Below are 12,787 nucleotides of genomic sequence, written 5' to 3'. Positions count from 1 at the left end.
AAGGTCCAAAGTCTCACCTAAGTATAGTTTCGTCAGATCCTGGTGAACTTGAGCTGTGATTCATCCTGAGGCGAAATCCCCCTGTAGCTGTGAACCTATGAAACCAGGCAAGTTACATGATTCCAAAATGTGAAAGTGGGTCAGGCATAGGGGAGACATTCCCATTCTGAAAGGGGGAAACAGGAGAGAAGGAAGGAGTGATGGCCCCAACCAGGTCCAAAACCTGCCAGGCAAATCCCATGTGATATCAAGGTTGGAAAACAATCCTCTTTGGCTGGATGTCCCGCATACTGTACCCAACGGGGTGGCAGACCCAAGTCCTGACCCCACTCAGGTGCTGTCTCACTTTCAGGACCCACGAGGACAGTCTCACCGTGGCTGTGATGGCAGGGCTCACATTTACCAGACTCTGCCAGGAGGGGTCCCACCCAAAGGCTGTGGTTCCAGGTTGTGTCACCTTTCGAAATCGAGGGGATCGTTTCAGTATTTGAAACCAAGGAGTCAGCTCTGGTGACCTCTAAATTTCATTCAAGGTCATTCTTTCCTTTACCTAAATGATATTGCATCCTCACTGCCAATTTGAGTTATGATCCTGTTCGGCAGATCCACACCTCTCGTCCCTTTGTGTTATTAAATGACAGTGTATCTGCTGACATAACCTCATCTCCACTCCTGGCTTACACTGAGACACCTGATTAAACCATGAGGCATGCCCAGGATTCTACTTATCAAAGGGTTTTTCAGCAACACCTTTTGTGCTCTCTTCACAGCAAGCTTTCTCAATTTTGATTATATGGATAGGCGGACACTTTTTCAAACCTCCAGTTCTTATTAGCATTTGCTTAATATTGCCATCTTCAATCAACCTGTCTCGCCTCAACTTTTACTAACAAGCAGCCAAGAGGAGCCAAGCCCCTTCTACACTTGGCTTAGAAATCTTAGCTGAACATCCAGTTCCATTGCTCACAGGATCTACCTTCCACATAACATGGAAACCAGTTCAGCCAAGCTCTTCGACACTTTATAAGAAGGATCACCATTCCTCAGGGACCCATAACATGCTCCTCATTTCCATCTGAGCCTCAGCAGAATGGCTTCTTAGGTCCACATTCAACCACCATTGGTTCATGATCTATGTAACAAAAGCAATGTCGGTGGCTTAAACAACAGAAATCTATTTTATCACATTCTGTGGGCCCAGAAGGCCAAGGTCAAGTTGACGGATGAATCAATGACCAGTGGGAACTCATCCTGACGGGCGGACAACTGACCTCTCACTATAATCTCCTGTGGTGGAGAGAGAGAGACATCTCTGTGTCTCTCCCTCATATAAGGCCACCAGTTCTAGCAGATGAGGACCCCAAACTTATGACCTCATTTAACCATCCATACTTCCCACAAGCCCTTCTCCCAGTACAGGCCACTGGGTCTCAGGGCTTCAACATGTGACTGGTGGGGGGAGAGAATTCACTGCATAGTAAGTGCCCAGTTATAAATGCCTGTGAAGCAGGTTTCCTGACCACGGGGAAATAAGTCACATTCCTGATCACCTGACACAGGCACAGGTTTCAGAAGGCAGAGCTAACGAGACGTCCTCACACTTAGATCAGAGCCTCTCAGGCGGGATATAGGGCCTAGTGTCCAGCAATTACTAGATGCCAACGGTACCTCCATCTCCCCACCCTGCTCTGCACCCACCTGGGAAATTGTTTTCACTGCTTGGCTTGTGATTAAGGAGTGGGAGCTCCTGTCCCTGGTGTGAGGCTGCAGGTGCACCTCCTGGGTCCAGCCAGGGACACGGATGCCCTTCCAAGTGTGACATCACCTTGGTTTAACAGGTTCCTGGCCTGTTGTACTTTCCATGTTCCAGCTTCCTGGGAGGGACTTGAAATTGCTAAGACATTCAGTGATGTCATGTTCAGTTATGTTTGTCCAGGTGTCACTTACCCTTAGTGAGGTGAGATTCCCACCTCTAGTAACAGGTCAGAGACGACCTGTGAAGGTCCATGTGCTTTCTGCATCAATGTTTATGATCCTGGAAATCATCACTCCCCGTCTTAGAAGAGAACCTGGAGAAATGACGATCAGTCATGTCTCCTGAATCCATCACAGAACTACAATTGCAAGAACAGCCTCCACTGTGATAACTGGAAACACAGGCACATCCGGAGTCCAGGTGATTCTGCTCACCTGGAGCAGAAGCTGCTGGAGGCTCAAGCTGTAGGAGCCCTTCCAGGTGAGTATTAGGAGTGGATGGAGCACCCGGGTGGGCTCCTGTGGGGGAGGGGTCCTGGGGCCTCACCCCACACCTCTGGGCGCTTTCCCTCCAGACACATCCAGGTTCTCCAGGGAGAATGCATGTGTGTCCCCTCATGTCACTGACTGGGGGAGGGGAGGACAAACACTGAGAAATCCACCCAGAACTTTCCTGAGGCAAAACCTCCAGGGGAAGGACTTTTCCAGAACCCTGTTCTGAGTGGTGGATGGGAATTCTTACCTATGACAGACCTAGGGAGGGGGCACAGTTACCAGGGTAACAGAGTCAAAAAGAGACTGTGGGTGCTGCAGGGGGGAAGGGAGGGGTCACAGGGAAGCGAGCTGACCACGGGAGAGCCCTTGAGGAGGTCACAGCCAGACCCAGGGACCACCTCACAGGTGATTATTCCTAAGGATACACAACGTCACACACACGAGCAGCCTCACCTGAGTCAGCTGACAACGGTGCTGCCTCCTCCTCCTCCAACTTCTCAGGTGCCTTCCCTCCCGCAGACATGGGTTCTCCAAGGGACGCCCACTGCAGGTGCCGTGCGTGGGCAATAGTGTGATTGGGCCTTGATTCTAACAATCTGAGGGACAAGATTGGTCCATCTCATCCGTCCTCTGCACAGGTCTCATGGGCTGTGAGAAAAAGCAGATACAGGGTGTAGGTTCCTCCAAAGTGTGTGCGTGTGTCACATTCCCTGGGCTTTTATTTACAAGAGAGTCACACCCCAGGCCTATGGTCAGAGTGGGGGACGGCCCATGTATTAAGTACAGGGGACAAGGATACTTTGTGGTCCATTCCTCCTAAAATCATTCACTCTGTGTGTGTCTATTTTATTGACGAGCAGAGGTGACAGGGCTGTGAGACAATTGAGGAATTTCCAGATGTCACCTCAAGGAGAGGAATCTTAAGGAGATGAGAGGCCCCCAAAGCTCCCGAGAGCTTCTGGACTCAGGACTGCGTCAGTCCATCCGGCAGCCACAGGGAAGGGGCTCCCTGGGTCTTTTATAAAACACTTGCTTAACGTCTCCCTGGTGAGTCGTTGGGGTTTAGTAATATCAACTCATTATTTCATACATGACGTTAAAACCTTAAGTGTCCCTGAAGGAACATTGTGAGGTCACACATTTAACACAGGACTAGAGACGCTAGAGGTCACGCCCTGGGAGCCCAGACAGGACCCACCCGCAGGGGCTGCAGCCCCGGCAGCAGGTGGGGAGGGGAAAGGAAGGGGCTTCCTCGAGGGCCTGGGGCTTCCTTCCTCTTTATAAAAACATGTAAAACAAGATTTGGGCAAAGACACTTAAGTGTCTGTAAATATCCTGTTCTATCGGGAGAATTTACCAAAGACAATAAGCAGTAAAATTCAATTGAAAATGGGGTTTCTAGGACTACAGTATGTCTTAATAAAAACTAACAATTGTCACCCCGATAAATTTAGTTAAATAATAATATATAAATAAACCTGGATGAAAAGAATGTATTTGTCAAATTGAAATTTTTAAAATTGGCAGACACACCCTGACCCAGGATTGATACATTTGGATCAAAGCCCAGAACAGGCTCACGTGGTCTCCGTGTCATTGAAATGGGGCTTCGCAGTGAGGAGCGTCTTTTGGATCTTGTTCCTCAGTGGGAGGGGCTCTGTGTGCACAGAGTCAGGGACCTGGCAGGGGACACACATCCCCCAACAAGGATTAGGACCTGGACCCTAGACGCCCACTGAGCATGGTCCTGAGTCACTGAGTCTCTCTATTGGGCCAAGGCTTCAGCTATGAAACCCTCTGCTCATGAATATGCAAATGAGCCGAGGTGAGCGGGGTTAAATGTGGACATGTCTGTGCCCTGAGAGCATCGCCCACAGCCACACACTCCCCTGCAGACGTCCTGACAGCACAGCCCTCACCATGGACTGGAGATGGACAGTCCTCTTCCTGGTGGCAGTGGCGACAGGTAAGGGGCTCCCCAGTCCCTGGCTGATGAGGGGACCTGGGCCAGTCACGGGGGATCCACCCACTGCTGTCTCCTCCCCACAGGTGTCCACTCCGAGGTCCAGCTGGTGCAGCCTGGGGCTGAGGTGAGGAGGCCTGGGGCCTCCGTGAAGGTGTCCTGCAAGGCTTCCGGATACACCTTCACCAGCTACTGGATGCAATGGGTGCGACAGGCCCCGGGACAAGCGCTTGAGTGGATAGGGGAAATCTATGCAGGCAGTGGTGGTACAAACTACGCACAGAAGTTCCAGGGCAGAGTCACCATGACCAGGGACACGTCCACCAGCACAGCCTACATGGAGCTGAGCAGCCTGAGACCTGAGGACACGGCCGTGTATTACTGTGCGAGGGACACAGTGAGACGACCCACATCCTGAGAGTGTCAGAAACCCTGAAGGAGAGGGCAGCTGTGCGGGGCTGAGGAGACGACAGAGGCAGCTGGGAACAGCCACTTTTTGAGTTAGGTTTATGGATATAGAGAAAAAGGGACTGCTTTCATTAATTATATTTGGAATATTTTCAGTTCTGTTTCGCAAACCCACTCCCAGGAGGAGGAAAAAATAAATAAACTTTCTGTAGTGTTTTCATGGTGTAAATATGACCATGATGGTGGCTTGAAACATGACATCCCTGAACTCAGTCCTCAAAAGGTGCCAGAATCTTCTCCTTTGAGCTGTCGCCGGCAGCTCCCTCTCTGTGGTCAGAGAAGACAAACTGCATCACAGTCTAAGGGTCACAGCAGGAAGCAGAATGGAGGACAGAGGACACAGAAGCCCTGACATATGTCCCCACCCCTAATAGTCATGAGAACACAGGCATCCCAGTCGTGTGTGGACGTGTAGGACCTGCATGTTGGTGTCTCTGGAAACTGTCCCAAAACACCACAACTCGGGTTTGAAAGGCAGACTTATCCTCTTACTGTTCAGGAAAAGAGCTAAACCGGGTCTAAATCACAGTGTCCCCAGGGCTGTGCGTCTCCCAGAGGCTGCAGGGCTCGTTCAACAATCAGAGCTGCATCCCTTGCATTTGGGGTCATGGCAGGTCCCTACACGTCCCATCCATCCCTGTGTGGCCTTCTTCCCTGGAGCAGAATGTCCCCCACCTTGTTGTTCCAAGGACGGTGTGGGCATCAGTGTCCATGCAAATGGTCCAGACAGTCTCTCCATGCTAAGATTCACCATGTATCACATATTCAAAATCCCTTTTATCATATAAGGTAATAGTCACTATTTCTGTGGCTCTAGACCTTGATATCTTAGGAGCACTAAACCTTAGACCAAGGAGGGCCCCATTTACAGGGGAGATTTATTTCCTTCATTTGAGGACACACAGGGGAAGGAAACCCATGCTCTTCAGTTACTGAAAAGCACTTGCCTGCTTTTCAGTAACTCATTATAAATAGTTACACCCATTGTGGGATATCTGGGGAGCCCAACCTGGGCCCCAACAGTTTCCTCCTCTGAACGTCCCTGGAAGTCTCGTGTAGTGAGAGCTGGATGGTGGCTGTGGAGAGAGAGGACGGGTGGGAAGCTGAGTGCTAAGACATCTGCAAAGGAGAGAAGGAGACAGAACGAGGATGGACAAACAGGAAAGGACACTGTGCAGCTCTTTCCACAAACCCATCAGACCTGTCCCCGTCCCTGGGGACAGGCCTGTCCCATGACACCTCTGTGTCATTGATCTGATGGAAATTGTGAACGATCCTTTTAACAGATTGAGTGAGATTCCATGTGTCCCATTCACTTTATAGAAAAGCAGTGTTTCCATTGGTGACGACATAGGCTCCTCCTCCTGGGTGGTCAGTGTACCTGAGGCACCACAGAGACTCAGGGGTTCACGTCCTGCAGTGTGCACAGTGGTGGGGAGCTCTCTTTCCATTGCCCTGGACAGACTTAAGGTCACTTCTTCCAATTCATAGTCTCCAAAGAGTGGGAATCAGACCCTCAGCGCTGAAAAGAACTTGGACTTGGGATACGCAGGTGGACGTCCTGCCATTCTCACCTGGCAGGTGTGTGGGGCACAACTTATGAACACAGGGCCCTAAACGTGTAATGTGGCTGCTTTCAGGATGACATATGTAAGGACAGAAGGAGCCACATACCCGAGTCGACTTCATCCTGACCATTTTAGTGGGATCCCTTTAATACTTTATTTATACACACAAAATAAAGGACCTTGGCTCACAGACAGGGTCATGGTGGAACCTGTAGTTCTCAGGATCTGAAGTATTTCACGAGTCACGTCAGTGCCTCCAGCCTCCACCTGCTGTGTCAGTGTGTGAGAGCAGAACGGGTGTGAGATAGCTGCTGTACAGGGCCTGTCGTCGGCCTGTGGCAGCTGTAAGGCTGGGTCCTGCTGCCTGGCCAAGCCTGGGCACATGTTTGGTGCACACACACACACACACACACACACACACAGTCTGTGGTATTGGAGAGCTCGCTGATTTGGGAGCAGCTGCAATAACCGAGTCACCTGGGGTGGGGGTGAGCCACCAAGCACCTGGTGAGCTGGGAGGCACCTGGGCCCAGAAGGTGGTGCTACAGTCACTTAGTCTCCTTGGGAGGTTTGGACGTCCCGCCTGTACTCAGACCACACAGTTTGATGGCAATGCTGTCCTGATATGTCACCAGGAACGTCCAGTGTCGTGTCTGCTTCCAGTGCTCAGGGGACGTTTTCTCCTGTGTCCCCCTTGGGTAAGTACAGTCCCTGACCTTGTATAGAATCCCTTGGGCCCGGGTACTCAGCAGTGGAAGATGCTGAGTGATGTCTGTGTTGTCATGGTCACCACACCCTGTCTGTCACCAGCATGTCCCCTGTCCATCAGGTGTTCACATCGGCAGGAACAGAGCCTGGTGCTTTTGCATATTGAGGTGTCTGCATAACCAGCAATCACATAGGTTAGTCAATGTCACCAGAGTTGGTAAACTGGCAATAGAGGGCGTTTGGTGTCTGCACGACCTGTTGAAAATGAGACGGTTAATGAGAGCAGGACACAGGTTGAAAAGGAGTCGTAGTGGAAACACAGAGATGAAGGTGGATAGAAAGAGACACGCACTCCCCAGGCAGCCTCACAGCCAATGACTAATGAGTGCGGGAATGTTAACTCACAAGAGAACGGTTTCCTACATTTTCACAGAGTGTCCATGACGGTTATTTTAAGGAAGAAGTGAAAGCCAAGTCTCCGACCTGTAACCTTTGGAAAGCTGTCACATCGTAGCACCATCTACTCTGGGGCCTGGCCAGTGGCCCTGGCAGTGCCCGGTTTCAGTCACCTGCAGGGACAGCCTCCAGTGGTCTTGGGGTGATGACCCGGGTCTATTTAGAGTGGGCAGCATGGATGCAGGAGGCCTTCCGTGTTCCATGGGCAGCAGTGCAGGTGGTCAGCAGCCCCTCGTACGTCCTTCCCAGGGAGCTGACCGGGTGTTTTCTTCTAAAGACCTAATGGACACCTGATCCCAGGTTCAAATGGATAACAAGCTCTGCTGGTCAGAGAAGGTCACACCTCTTACCTGCTGGCCACATGCCTCATACAGAGTAGGTACCTGTGCACTAAGCACTTCACTGAATCTGATCGTTCATTAAGCTCCTATCAGGCTCACTCTATCCAGGAATGGAAGGGTGACAAGTGCCCGCAGACCCTGGTTCCCTGAACACCCTTTCAAGAGGGATCAGTCCATGCGCCCCCAGTATCAGCCATGTTTGCTTTTGTTCTGTTTGTCAGAGCAGGTCACACACCCAGGCCGAGAGGGTGTGTGGGGTCACTGCTCATTGTGAGCTACAGACATGAAGGCAGATTTGGAGTTCCTTAGCACGAAATTCAGTATGTGTGTGACTGTGTGTGTGTGTGTATGTGTGTGTGCGTGTGTTCTACTGAGGAGCAGATTGTGAGTGGGTTTTCAGCTCCGTGAGTCTGCACCTGCAGATACAGTCAGATATGACCTTCAACCAGAGGAACCTAAAGGAGATGAGAGCTCCTCCCCCTGAGCTTGTGGACTCAGGGCTCTGTCAGTGCATCTCGCAGCCACAGGGAAGGAGCTCCCTGGTGGTTTCACAAAGCCCTTGCATGGGGACAATGTACAGTGTTATTGGGGTTTAGTGATGGCAGATAACGGTTTCTCGGGATGATGTCAAAGCTTATGGTGTCCCTGAGGGAACATTGTTAGGTCAGGGCACAGACACGTAACACAGGACTAGAGACACTAGAGGTCACGCCCTCTGAGCCCAGACAGGATCCTCCCCTGCAGGGCACAGGCTGGGCTGCAGGGGATGCTCAGGACCCACCCGCAGGGGCTGCAGCCCCAGGAGCAGGTGGGGAGGGGAAAGGAAGGGGCTTCCTCTGAGGGCCTGGGGCTTCCTTCCTCTTTACAGAAGAGAAAAACATTTAAAGTAAGGTTTGTGCAAAAACTGCTGCACTGTCTGTAAATACCCAATTTTACTGGGAGAATTTACCAAACCTAATGGGCAACAAACTCACATTTAAAATGGGGTTTCCATGACTACAAGATGTCTTCCAGCAGCAATCTGAATGATGACGATAGTTTTACTAACTTGAAATTTTCAAAATTTGGGACACACACTGAACCCCAGGAAGGAAACATTCAGATCAAAGCCCAGAACTGGCTCAGGTGGACCACGTCTCGTTCAAGGTGGATTCTCAGTCAGGAGCAAGTTCTCGGGGTGTGGGGAAGGGGACATGGGGGCAGGCGCTGGTTCCTCAGTGGGAGGAGCTCCGTGTGCACAGAGTCAGGGACCTGGCAGGGGACACACATCCCCCAACAAGGATTAGGACCTGGACCCTAGACGCCCACTGAGCATGGTCCTGAGTCACTGAGCTTCTCTCAGGTGGGCCAAGGCTTCAGCTATGAAACCCTCTGCTCATGAATATGCAAATGAGCTGAGGTGGGCGGGGTTAAATGTGGACATGTCTGTGCCCTGAGAGCATCGCCCACAGCCACACGCTCCCCTGCAGACGTCCTGACAGCACAGCCCTCACCATGCACTGGAGATGGACAGTCCTCTTCCTGGTGGCAGTGGCGACAGGTAAGGGGCTCCCCAGTCCCTGGCTGATGAGGGGACCTGGGCCATCATGGGGATCCACCCACTCCTGTCTCCTCCCCACAGGTGTCCACTCCGAGGTCCAGCTGGTGCAGCCTGGGGCTGAGGTGAGGAGGCCTGGGGCCTCCGTGAAGGTGTCCTGCAAGGCTTCCGGATACACCTTCACCAGCTACTACATGCACTGGGTGCGACAGGCCCCGGGACAAGGGCTTGAGTGGATGGGACGGATCTATGGAGGCAGTGGTGGTACAGACTACGCACAGAAGTTCCAGGGCAGAGTCACCATGACCAGGGACACGTCCACCAGCACAGCCTACATGGAGCTGAGTAGCCTGAGACCTGAGGACACGGCCGTGTATTACTGTGCGAGGGACACAGTGAGACGACCCACATCCTGAGAGTGTCAGAAACCCTGAGGGAGAGGGCAGCTGTGCGGGGCTGAGGAGATGAGAGGACGAGAGTCTCCTGACTTCCTCACGCAGCATCAGGGACCTGAGACGAGGAGTGAGGCTCTCAGGGGCACCTCAGTCATTCAGGGAAAGGTTTCCGGTGTCCAAACATCTGCAAGGAAGGACCAGGGAAAGCCTTTCCTGAAAGGACCTGGCATGTGTCATTGTCCTTGCAGAGGGCACGTCTGGAGCCTGCGTGTTCTCTGAATGAGGGAGGTGAGTTCAGGCATCACCTGGGATCACTTGGTGGGAGGCAGATTGGAGGGCAGGGTCTCCATAGTAGGTTTCCCTCTCTTTCCCCTATTTCAGAAAAGCAGAACTGTGTTTGGGTAACAGTGAGTATGGAACGAAGTGTGAATTTCTACTTCCCACGAGTGCGCAAGCACCACACACATGACATCTGGGAGGACCATCATGACACGTGGTGACAACATCATGGGTGACAGTGTGCCAGGTCAAGCACAGTCTACGTCAGCTCACTGTCCCCTCAGCCTGTCCTGCAGGGGTGAGTTCCTGAGGAGGCTCCTCCCCTCAGACCCCAGCCTGTGGGTGTCCCTGTTCCTGGGGGTCCTGGGGGTCCTCACACAACAGGGAACAGCGCGGGGAGACCCTGGATGATGTGAGACTCACGTCCAGCCTGTTACTTTCCCAGGAGAACTGAATCAAATACCACACACTCTGGGCTCAGATCTACTCACCTTGATTCCCTCACAGTCTGGGGCTTAGAGCACGTAGGCAGTTTCACTGGAAGATATCAAGGTGTTGGCAGGACCACATGTGCCCCACAGCATCTGGGGGAGGCTGTGGTCTGAAACTGTGTGTTCCTCTCATATTTGTGTGTTGAAATCCTAACACCAGGGAGGGTTGTGTGACCTGGTGGGATCTTGGAAGGGGCTGGGTCATCAGAGCGCAGCCCTCAAGAAGGGGATCAGAGCCTCTAGAATGAGCCCTGGGAGCTTATATTTTTCCTTCCAACCCTGTGAGGACACAGCAGGAAGCCACCGGATATGAACCAGGCAGAGGGACCTCACCAGTGGTGACCATGTGGGGCCTGGATGTTGGATTGTCACCTGCAGAACTGTGGGAATAAATGTTTGTGGTTTATAATGTCCCCATGATATGGGACTTTTTACAGCCGCCCAGATGGAATAGAATGGTAAAGACTGATTATTTTTATTTTCCAGCTTCTAGCGGTGCTTTCCTTGATCCCATGTCCTCTTCCTCCAACGTCACACCAGGAGGAGGTCACCTTCCACCAGTGATCACATTGCTTTCTTCTCCTGGAGTCTAATCTCCCTCTGCCTCACTCTGCCATGGACACTTGTGGTTGAATTAGGAATCTGTCAGAAAACACAGGAAACCTTTTCTTCCCCTGGTGCCTAAATGAACCACTTACGGCAAAGTCCCTTTTCCCATAAAACACTCACAGGGTCCAGCCATGACTCAGACCATCTCAGAGCTCCCTCAGCCCTCCCATATTCACATCCATCCCACAGGCCGACTACACCTAGGACATTCCAGTATCCCCCAAAATGTTAACTATTACAGCATTAAATCCTGTCTGAAATGTATCTGAGTGCATCGTCTCAAATGTCCCAAATGTAATCTCTGAATCACTTTTGGGTCATAATTCGGGTGGATCTACCCTGGGGTGAATCCTCTCTGTCTGTGACACCAGCAGACAAGTTGCCTCTTAAAATACTTGCAGGGCAGGGATAGGATAAGCGTTACGGACGCTTATATCCAAAGAGATGAAACGGAGGGGTCAGGTAATGAAACATCCTGTGCACAGGGGGGTGTAGAGCACTTGTGCTCCGAGGGTCCCACACTGACACTGATAAAGGGGAAGGGACACCATCTGTCTCCAGGGGCTTTGGGAGAAAGGCGCACGCCTGCCACCAAGGGGCGCTCGGGACGCGCTCAATTCAAGTCCCGGGAGGAGGTGGCTGAGGGCTGCTGTCCTGTCAGGGTTTGGTCTCCAGGCTCCTTATCCTCCTCCTGACGTCCCCGCCGCAGAGACTGTTTTCTAAAGGTTCCGGAAACACAGAAGTGTCCTCTCCCCCTCTTTTGTATTAGAACATTATTGACTATATTCCACATGCTGCACTACACATCTACGGGACTAAATTTCAAATTATAGTTGACGTCCAATGCTGTTTTATATTAGTGTCATGTGTACAGACCAGTGGTTAGACTTTTATATAAATTATGATGGCAACCCCCAACATGCGACTACCCATCTCACACTGCACACAGTCTTCACAATGCTGCTCACTGTATCCCCGTACTGTACTTTCCTATTTAGAATACGCTGTCACCATGGTGATGTGCACACTTCCCAAGGACCAGGCACTGCGATGTCTTCCTCTCCTATAATCATGTAATAGCCATGACTTTGGGACAGCAGTGACTCCTATGTCATAGATAAATAATCAACCTTCAATAACAGCCTTCCTCCTGATGTTCTGTATTTCTAATTGACTTCACCAATTATTCTATTGTTTTCACTTGTTGAATCTCTTTCATGACTGTCTGGGCAGAGAGACTCTGTGTAAATGGCCCTTGTGGTTACTGAAAACCCACAGCCTCTCCATCAGATCCATGACTCTCTCTCTAACTTCTCAGGATCTCCAGTCCCAGGGGTAGAAAAGCATCCTCTCAACACTTCCGTCTTCTTGGTCTCCTTGAAGGTCAGGAAGCCAGAGGTACCCAGGGGCGAGGACACGACAATCACGTGTACACCGAGTGCACTCTTACAGGATGTGCAGCCCGGGGCCCCTTTCCAGGGGTACATGTGTCCCCAGACCCCAGGATCATCCCCCAGGAAGAAGAGAACATCCACCCCTCACTGCTGTCCAGCTGCCCTTAGAGCTCAGCATGTGCAGCTCAGGAAGGCAAACACTGAGCTCTGGGCCTGACGGTGATGGGAGGTGAGGGCAGGTGTCCTCCTCCTCAGTCTCCTGGTGGAGACCCAGTGGGCTGTTTCCACAGGGCAGTGACGTGGTGTGGGGATGCTGTAGGAGAGTGAG

General features: G+C 51.7%; 1 gene segment (V, D, J or C); it reads left to right on the top strand.

Moving 5' to 3' along the window:
- The first annotated feature begins 9,248 nt into the window (after positions 1 to 9,248).
- On the top strand, positions 9,249 to 9,707 carry LOC308497933 (immunoglobulin heavy variable 1-3-like). The segment is given in 2 exons: positions 9,249 to 9,294; positions 9,376 to 9,707.
- Positions 9,708 to 12,787: the final 3,080 nt, after the last annotated feature.

The sequence above is a fragment of the Rhinolophus hipposideros genome, assembly GCF_964194185.1.
Source record: "Rhinolophus hipposideros genome assembly, chromosome: 5".
Classification (NCBI taxonomy): domain Eukaryota; kingdom Metazoa; phylum Chordata; class Mammalia; order Chiroptera; family Rhinolophidae; genus Rhinolophus; species Rhinolophus hipposideros.
The sequence above is the reverse complement of the archived record's forward strand: the minus strand, read 5'-3'. Positions and strand labels throughout refer to the sequence as shown.